Here is a 9,046-nt window from a genome sequence, read left to right as displayed (position 1 = left end):
AATAACATATCTCTGGGGGAACAACAAATCCACCAGAAAAGTTTTTAAGTTCTCTGTGTTCTTTACATTTGTGTTTGAATATATATCTGTCTGCATTAGCTTCAAGCAATTCACACACACTTGCTCTCAAAAACACTTAGCCTTAGAAACTGCTCAAAACTTGAAAAAGTTTTGAGATTTACATTCAACCTCCCTTCTGTAAATCTCATTGTTAGTCCACTGGGAATAACAAATAAATACTGCATATGAAAATTATAAGGCTTCACATAAGAAATTCAATAATCCTAAAAATTCAATAAGCTTAAATAACAAATAAAATTCAAGAGTCTAGTGACATATTACAAAAGAAAAACTAACCCTGAAATATAAAAGTTGATGCAAAACTTTATGAACTTCATTTATATTGGGCCAAGTCCAAATTTCAATAATTCAGTAATTTTATTCATATATATATTTCAATTTATATAATACGCGGTTGCAGGTGTAGTAGGATTTTCACAGTTTATAAAATAATAAATTCGCAACCAAACAAAAAATTAACGGTTATCTAAAATTACATCCACGACCACCCGCATTTTGTGGTTAACTGTACTCTGCAGATCGGTTGCGGGTGATGTTTGCGGTTGGGCGGATTGAACGTACAATCCTAGTTTGAATCCATATTTGATTTATCAATAATGAAGAAATTCAAATTTATTTTTTAATTCAATTGGGCAAAAATGTATACATTTTAATTCAAATATGAGCTAGTAATTATAAATTTAAAACTGATTTGATCATATTGTTATTCACACATACAGTGTAGTATATAATAAGTAACGTACACAATTTGTAGTATATAATAAGTAACTAGTGATATTTCTTCTTGTAGACATTGAGAATGTTGATAGGCTTGCTTGCTTCCTAGACAACATCTTTGCTAATGAGTATTATAACTATAAGAGACAAGTTTTCACATTTGATGACCAGGTTCTAGGCGTGATCCTCGATGCGTCTGCTCATTGACAATCTGGAGTAAACCAATAATAATTTATAAATACATAGACAAATATGATTTTGTGAGGGTGTTTGAAATTTTTTTTTGGGACAAAGCAAATTTGTCATATACGGAGATTCTGATCATTTCTGTTATTCTCAATGAAAAATATTAATCGCAGAAAGATCACAGTGCTCCTAATCATGTGTCGTGCTTTTATTGTCCCTAACAATGAAAACACGAGACTCTTTCAACTTACGTCCAGTTTCTAAAAAAATTGGACAAAATTGATTTATATGCATGAGGAACTGTCTTGTTGTCTTCTATATACCATGAAATAAAGATGTGCAAGAGGAAAAAGAAAAAGTGTATTCCTGTGTTGTCTTGGTACGTTCAATTTTTATTCGTTGATCCTATCATTATATTGGGGTTTCATTTTTATTTCTTTGATGTAATATTTGTATGTATGACTGTGCTTCTTGTTGATTCAATTCCGAAAATGTTTTAACTCTATTAGCGAGAGCTCCCCGGTCGGTGAGAGAGGGAGCTTTATGGCTCGTGTGATTATGCGTGAAATAAAAAGAAAAACTTATAACTACTACGCCAAGTGTGAAGATTACTTGGCTTAATGGTTGTACATTTTTCTATTTTTTTCACGCACAATTCATTAGAGCCAAGGTGCTCCATCTCAAATACACTAATGGTCCTCGCTCAAATTGATTGCAAACATCTTCTACATCATCGAGAGTCGAACTAACAAGGACCCTCCAAATGAAGATATATTTGAATAAAGAAATAATAATAAAACCAGAATATAACAATAATATAACTTAATAACCATTGGACTTACCAACACAACCCATAGATTGTCATCAAAGCACTTTTACTTTCCCTTCTCGAGTTCTCGTACATCTGCATGATAGTAAGGAAATTCCCCTCCATTTGAATTAACTTCGTCCAGATTCTCCGGGAACTGGACATAAGCCGATAAAATCTCATGCTTATCATTATTTCGGAAAATGAAAGCACGACATTGTATGGGAAAAACCTCTACCATTTTACGGTTAAACTATTCATTGTCATTAAGAGCATCACCAATGGGGGTGCTAAAAAGAGTACCAAAATGTCACGTGACATGTGTTAAAATGGAAAAAATACAAATATCCCCACGAGACATGTAACTTCCTATCTAGTTTAAAAAATTTAATATATGAATATTTTGACAACTTGAGTTGCAAATCATTTGAGTAGATATTGATAAGAAATGTGTCAAAATTACAACAGAAGAGAATAAAATATAAGTAGTTTTAATGATTTGGCTACTTTGATCGACACCCTCGTTGGAGATGCTGTAATGATGCTGGCCAAAACCTCTGTGATTGCCAACTTTGTCTTATCTTGAATATGCTCCAAAGAGCATCATGAAGGCATCCTTATCAATGAATTTAGATAATTTACTGGTTAGCCTAAATTCCAGATTTTTTAAAATTATATCAGTCTTGGGTATTCAAGGATATAACTAATTTAAGGTCATTGGAATTAAACCTAATCCACTATACAACACCATTAACGAAAGCACCATCATGCCCATCAATTCCATCATTAAAAAACATTTTTCTGTCTTCTTTTCTTCCATGTATTAGTGTTTAAACTATAAACACCAATGATAACCGAGCTTCTTAAGAGAATCTATAATTACTTTTTAAACATATGAGTTTTTAAGAGAATATACAATTACTTTTTGAACAAACATGCATACAATAAAAGGTAGATTTTATTTGTAGTCAAAATTCGACACGTACTGATTGTTGTGAGCGTCATCATCTTCCTGGTTCTTTTTAAAATTGGGATCACAACCGCTATAAGGATTTATCAGTTTATCAAGGGTTCTGTGAGTTCGCCTTTACCACTTCTGGTCAATTTATCAGTTTATCGGAAGGACGTCTAGTTTAGGTCTCGTCACTTCGTAGTGTCGGACTATTTTTTTTGGGTGTTGGCCCCAAATGTCCCTATTCTCGGAAATTGGTCCTCAATGTCACTCTCAGAAAAATGTCCCTATTCTGCGTTTTTGTTATTAATAAAAAACGCAGTTGCGTCTTACGTTTTTTTTTTCAATTTGAAAAACGCAATTTCAAATAATGTTATTAAAAGTAGAAACGTGATTCCAATTTCTGTATCAATGTTACATTAGCGTTTTGTAAGTTTTTTTATTTTTTTATTTATATTACCTAAAAATCAAAATACTCAATAATTTTATGTTTTCAACTTCAAAACTTTATTTTAAGAGCTGTTTTGTTCGTACCTTATACATATATATAAATAATTTAATATTTTTAAAATAAAAATTGGGAACCGGTGAATCCTAACATGTTAAAAAAGTTAATAATTAGAGTTCGGTTCCTAAGGTTTAGGGCCTTTAGGCCATAAACCTTAGAATAAATTAGGGTTTAGGCTAACCCTAAAACCTAAATCGGCATACATTTTATTAATTTATTTTTTAATATTTCTAAAACCCAAAATGATAACTCTCAACAGAACCAAGTTTCGTGAAGACTAGAATGTCCATGAGAACGAGCTTGTTGGAGTATAGTGCATCCTACAAAGGAGGTTTATATTGAAGGGAGCACACAAAATACTTTCACTCTAGTACTTGGCTGGAATGTTTGACTCAAAAAATAGAGATCGTGCAATCTCAAGCAAATGTCGATGCTTACGCTCCACAACACCATTTTGTTGTGGAGTATGACTACAATTGGTCTGATGGAAAATCCCCTTTATAAGAAACTACTCCCTCATGACACCGAAACACAGCTCGGGAGCATTATCCGATTGTACTTTCTGAACTTTAGTTTTATACTAAGTTTCCACATGATTAAAAAAATCTGACATGACTTGTAGAGAATCTGTTTTTGATTTCAACATATGAACCCAAGTAAAGCGACTATAATCATCCACAATGGTTAAAAATTGATTACAATGAGACTTGATTTTGTAAGGTCCCCAAACTTCTATATGTATCAACTCGAATTCACACTGAGTTTTAATACTACTAAGTTAAAAAGAAGCTCTAGTCTGCTTGGCCAATGGGCATATCTAGCAAATGAGTTTAACAGAAGGATGTTGAATCCCTAAAAGAGTTGGAATAATCTTCAGCTTATGGAAAGGTAAGTGCTCCAATCGTAAATGCCATATGCTAAGATCTTCTTTAATACTTAAGCATGTGCTGCTATTAGGAGCTGCTTCATGAATTCTTGGTGTACTATAAAGTCCTCTCTGTGAACTACCAAGAAGAATTTACTTTTAATCCTGCAAAAGGTCCTGTATCATACAGTGTTGACCTCAAATTTAACTGAGCAATTCAAATACCTGCATAATTTCTGAACAGAAATTAAATTGTACTGAAAATGAGGAATGTGCAGCATATTATGAAGAATCAATTCATGATTAACTTGCACAGAACCAACATGAAGAATTGGAACCTGTTTACCATCTGGTATGACTATATATTCTTCTCCAGCCACAGGTTTGTAAGTAGTAAACATGTTTAAGTGAGAACAAATATGATCAGTAACACAACTATCAATCAACCATTCAGTTTAACGCGGTCTTCCAATGCCTTCCACCACTTGCACTTGGTGGTATCCCGACTTTAAGTCTATCTTGGTGAAGTAACGGGCTCCCTCGAAAGTTCTATTTCAGGGAAGGATGACGTACTATAATTCTTTGGTTGTTCACTTACTTCGTTATTATACGCCCGAAAGAGCGTTAGATTCAATTACTTTCAATCTCCCTAAGAAAGGTAAATCCCCATCTTCCGCATATCTTGCTCATCTGACTTGGCAACATACTTATCAATCAACAAACATAGCTTACCAGCTAATAAGACATGTTCTTGAGAAGCATGTTCACTTTGTGATCCAGAAATTCCACTAGATGTTGTAGAAATAGACTGCTTGTTAAGTAAATCAATGAGCTGTTAATATTGAGTAGCAGAAAATGTTTGACTTGTAGAACTATCAGTTTTGTCATCAGAAGTAGAAAAAGACAATGCTGCCAGTTTCTTGTCCCTATTAGTCTTGAAATTTGCAGGGTAACCATGGATTTTTAAACATCTATCCATAGTGTGACCATTTACTTTACAATGTGTACAAAAATAGTTCCCTCCTTTATTAGCATTATTATTAGTACCATAAACTTTCCCAGTACCAGAAGGAGTAATGTTTTGCTTCTGAAACCCAAAATTGGTAGTGTTGTTGCTACTTCTAAAATTCCTTCTATTTTCAGCCATGAATGCTAAAGAATGAGGTTGACCAACAGGCTGAGATAACTCCTGATGTCTTTCTTCCTGTGAAAAAACTCTAAAGGCATTAAACAAGCTAGGCAGTGGTTGCTACATCAACACATTACCTCTGATAGTGGCAAACTTATCATTCAACTTCATCATAAATTACAAAAGTCTGCGATCTTGCTGCATTTGAAAAACTTTCTATGTCACATTGCAGGTGCACTAGTTACAGGTAGAACTTGGTAAATGACTAATATCACTCATCAAATCCTGTAGAGTTTTAATCTCAGTAAAAAAATCAGACACACTCTTAGATCCTTGATGTAAATCAACCAATTGTTGCTCAATGGAAAAGAGTTGTGTCATTAAGGCATAGCCAAATCTATCCTCTAAATCCAACCAAATTTCCCTAGTTGTCTTAAAAAACAATACACTTCTTGAAATTGTAGCATCTAAATTGCAGAGTAACCAAGAGCACACTAGATCATTACATCTTTCCCAAGTTTTGAAGTCTACAGATGTCACATGTGGTTTAATAATAGTACCATCAACAAATCCTAATTTATTTTTTACTGAAAGACTTAACATAATCGATCTCGTCCAATTATTGTAACCTGTGTCATTGAACTTTACTAAAACAAGATGAGATGTATTAGCATCCGAAGGATGCATGTAAAATACACTTGAAGAATCATGATTAGGCAATACGAGAGGTCTACTCCAAGGACTAGTACTGCTAGAGGCAATTTTTAACTTTTATTATTTAGTATTGATTCAGAAGAAAAAGAAATTGAGAAATCAAGAGAGATTATATCAATACAGATTGATGAAAAAATCAAGAGAGATTAATCAAAAAGAGATCAGATCGAGAAAGAGGAATTAGATCGAGAATCACAAGAATAACAGATCGATGAATAAATCGATAAAGTAATAGATCAATGAATAGAATGATGAAGATATCAATCATAAGTGAGATAAAGCTCGTAAACACAACTAAGCCGATAGAACAGAAATGAATCAATCTCGTAGAAATAAGGAGTTGAAAACACCTGAAATTACACGAGAATTAAGCGAAAATGAAGGATCAATCGCCATTGATGCTCTGATAATATGATAAACGAAGCTATGAACATAGATTGTAACCATCTGTATTACTGGATGAAGAAGACAAAGTTATATAAAATGTTTATCTAAAACTATATTACAATCTGTAGAGTGTTGTCCTATTTATACACCATATGCCAGCTTGATCCTAACAGAATGTGCTAATGTGGTACACTAACTAACAGCATATCATAAAATTTAATAGCTAAGTTTCAATAATATGAATGTGAAGACACAATTGGTGGATTGCCTGATGAACTTATTCATAATATCTACTCATTCTTGGATGTAAAAGAAGCTGTACAAAGCAGTGTTCTTTATGATAAAAACAACAACTGAATTAGTAGAGTGTGGCGGTCAAGGTGTCCAAGTAGCGGGACCCGAAGGGTGCTGAGGCTGATGTGGTAAACGAGGTGTCCAAAGACGTTGTTGCTGAGGTAAATGAGATGTCCAAGGTCGTTGTTGCTGACGTAACTGTTGTTGCATAGCCAATAGTTGAGGACACGAAGACCTCCAATGACCCTTATCTTTACAATAAGAACATTTTTCTTGAAGAGATCGAATAAACCTATTTTGAATACCATCTGATGAATACCACCGGATGATCGTGGAGGAACGAAAAAAATATAAGGAGTACTGAATGACAAGTTTTCGTTAGCACCGTTAGATTTAATATGAATCTCCTTCGCTAAAAGTTCTTTAAAAACAGAATCAACTGATGGAAGTGTAGTACGACGCAAAATTGACCCTCGCAAAGGTTCAAAATCAGAACGAAGAGCCATTAAAAGTTGTACCAAACGTTGTTCTTCTCGTCTCTTGACATAAGCAACTATTGCAGTCAATACTGCTGGTTCAGTCAATGCAAGCTGATCCCATAAAGAAGACATGACAGAATAAAATTCTTGAATAGACATATTTTGTTGTTGAAGTGCACGAGTATCCATCTCTAATTGATACTGTTTAGCAAAATTGGATTGTGTATACAACCCAGATAGATGATCTCATACCTCTTTAGTCGTTTCATACTTTCCTAACTGGGCAACAATAGAATGTGTAACAGAATTATTAATCCATATAATAATTTTCAAATTCTCAGCCTTCCAAACCTTAATTGCTTTTGCAGAATCATCAATCTTAGTATCTGCTGGTTTAGTCTTAGTATCCTTATCACGAACATAACTCCACAAAGTTTTACCACGTAATTTTTTTCATAACATAACTCCAATATGAATAATTTGTACCATCCAACTGAACACTAATTAACTGAAGAGAATCATCTTTACGAAAAGCCATGACAATAAAACAAACAACCTCAAATAAAATTGAGCAATTAACGAACTAATTTTTCCATAACCTAACTCTTGATACCATGATAAAAAGTAGAGAGACAAAATAAACAACTAGGGTTTTATTATAATACTTAATAATCAGGATACATGTCTCAGTGTTTATATAATAAACTGTTACAAGCTACAAGCTAAATTACGAAACAACCTTAATATAATATATCACTAATAATATATAATAAATATATATTCTAACACTTTCGAAATGATGGAAGTTTATTTGGATTACTCTCCCTTATCTTGGTTTTGCTTGGTATGGTTCTTTTAAAAATTATTCTCGGTTTTCTATGTATATTCGCCATGTTTTTTCTAACCGAAACCACCAATCTCATCTTTCCGAGTTGGAAATGTATTGACTGTAAAGCAGAGTGTTTCCAAGAAGAAGTTTCATGGATGTGTAATTGAAAAGTGGAGAGTTTGCACACTTGAGTATTGTGTAGATTACAAGTTACATGAATCATGGTTGACCTCGTTGCCTGCTTTAAGAACGCTGAGTCTTGGCTTTTGGGATTTATCAGAAACTTCTTTCTTTTTGCCTAATTTAACAACTCTCCATCTTTATCATTGTAAGTTACCCCGAACGGTTTGGAATCTCCCAGCTTTGTTAACTCTACATCTGGATATTTAATGTGCTCCCGAGAATACGAGTGACTTGTTCTCTTCCCTAGTCAATCTCAAAAACCTTACATTAGTTTCATATCTTGTCTTCAATTCCTAAACCTCAATATTAGGACTTCCTGTCACGGTCCTCCCTAATATTGTTTGTGGTTTCAGTTCCACAATTCTGTAATTTAAGTTGTGTTGGTATATTTTCAATCACGTTTGGAATTCCTGAGTTGGAGAATGTCAATATAAATTTAAATGGTTGGTTTCAGAATGCGGGGTGTAGACAAGTAAATTTATTATCAGCCGTTTACACATATGCTTACGGGACTCGGCACTTCCAAGAATCTTTCCTTTGACCTAGAGAGCATGAAAGTAACTTTATGTAAAATTTTCATTTGGTAATATCAGCAATGTCTTCATTTGCTTCTCAGGTTAAAGATACTAGTGATAGTTTGATACTTCATTGTGTAAGTTCTGGCCCTTTGGTAAAAAAATTTAAGCATGCCTCTTATCTCTTTAACAAATTTAATTAACCATAGCTATAGTCACAGATCCAACCTCCAATAAACATTCAATCTGATCCCTCTTTACAAACTTCTATTCAATCTCTCTATTTCAGAGCAGGGAGTTCAAAGTTTGAATAGGCCCATGATAATTACAAACTTGTTTTGCTCATCAGCACAAGTACCCGGAAACCTTCAAGCACTTCACCCCCCAAAGCAAGACGTT

This window comes from Apium graveolens, chromosome 1, assembly GCF_009905375.1.
Source record: "Apium graveolens cultivar Ventura chromosome 1, ASM990537v1, whole genome shotgun sequence".
In the NCBI taxonomy this organism is placed as follows: domain Eukaryota; kingdom Viridiplantae; phylum Streptophyta; class Magnoliopsida; order Apiales; family Apiaceae; genus Apium; species Apium graveolens.
This window is presented reverse-complemented; position numbering follows the sequence as displayed.